The sequence below is a fragment of the Trichechus manatus genome, unplaced genomic scaffold, assembly GCF_000243295.1.
Source record: "Trichechus manatus latirostris isolate Lorelei unplaced genomic scaffold, TriManLat1.0 scaffold00108, whole genome shotgun sequence".
In the NCBI taxonomy this organism is placed as follows: Eukaryota; Metazoa; Chordata; class Mammalia; order Sirenia; family Trichechidae; genus Trichechus; species Trichechus manatus.
In genome coordinates this window covers 2,977,810-2,979,260 of record NW_004444044.1, presented here as the reverse complement: position 1 = coordinate 2,979,260, position 1,451 = coordinate 2,977,810, and the positions used below count along the sequence as shown (strand labels likewise).

Sequence of the window (1,451 nt, the reverse complement as noted above, 5' to 3'; positions counted from 1 at the left end):
AATGTTTATTTAAAAGATATATATTCCTCAGAACATAGCCTGGCTAGGTCTGATTTTCCTGTGAAACTAGGATAAAGGGAGATATAACTATATGCTTTGCTATATTTTTAACTGGATAATGATGGTTGATAGTAAAATACACTTCAGAATTGCTAGTATATAACCAGCTACCAATTTCAGCATCAAGAAAATATAGAGGTTAAGACTATAGTTTAGTGGTTTGTTACAAAGCAATAGATAAGTGATGTATAGTTCAAAGTAGTAAGTGCTGAACCTGACTTACGGAAAGTACTCAGCAAATGTTTTCTATTGTTAGATCACCATGTTTGCTGTTTGCTAGCTGTGTGACCTCATTATTAGCATGTTCATGTCACTGATCCCATTTAATCTGTAATTTAGATGTAATAGAACCTGGATTAACTGTCTCATATGACTGTGATGCAAATTAGATGAGATAATAAACAGGAAAGTCCTTTGAAAAGTATAAAGTGTATTATTGCTATTCTTACATTTCTTTTTACCCTAAGCCTACTCTTGTTAGCTGCCATCAAGTTGGCCTTGACTCATGGCAATTCCAGTATAATGAGATTGGACTGTTGTGATCTATAGGATTTTCATTGACTGATTTTTGGAAGTAGACTGCCAGGACTTTCTTCCTAGTTTGTCTTAGTCTTACAGCTTTGCTGATATCTGTTTAGCATCACAGCATCATGCAAGTCTTCACTGACAGACGGGTGGTGCCTGTGCATAAAATGCATTGACCAGGAATCGAATCTGGGTCTTCTGCATGGGAGGCAATAATTCTACCACTGAACCATCACTGCCCTCCACACTAAGTTTCAAACAAATCCCATTGCCATTGAGTTGATTCTGACTCACAGCTACCATAAAGGACAGAGTAGAACTGCCCCATAGGGTTTCCAAGGCTATAATCTTTACAGAAACATATTGCCACATTTTTCTCCTGTGGAGCAGCTGGTGGATTCGAACCGCCAACCTATCGGTTAGCAGCTGAGAGCTTAACCACTGCACCATCAGAGCCTCTGTCCTAAAAATTAGAGGTCAGGAGATAGCTATATGACAGTGAACACTAAGCTTAGCAACTAAAAACCAAACTTGTTGCCGCCGAGTCAATTCTGACTCATGGCAACCCTATAGGACAGAGTAGAACTGCCCCATAAGATTTCCAAGGAGTGGCTGGTGGGTTTGAACTGCTGACCTTTTGATTAGTAGCTGTAGCTGTTGACCACTGTACCACCAGGGTTCCCAGGGCTCCTTTGCAGGACCTTAATATTGAGAAGATAATCATACCCCGCCACTATCATCTTTTAAGAGATAAAATGGGTCTAATTTTCTCCCAAATCCTTAAGCATTTTAGAAACTAAAAGAAAAATTTGGATGGGTCATTTAGTCTGTGTATATGAAGTTGCCCAATTGATGTAGTTGTAAAA

The 1,451-nt window shown here is 38.9% G+C and overlaps 1 non-coding gene across 1 annotated transcript; it reads right to left on the bottom strand.

Annotated features, from left to right (window-relative positions):
• Positions 1-753: 753 nt before the first annotated feature.
• TRNAG-CCC (transfer RNA glycine (anticodon CCC)) lies at positions 754-824 on the bottom strand. Its single transcript has one exon. It is a non-coding gene; the product is annotated as a tRNA-Gly (tRNA).
• Positions 825-1,451: the final 627 nt, after the last annotated feature.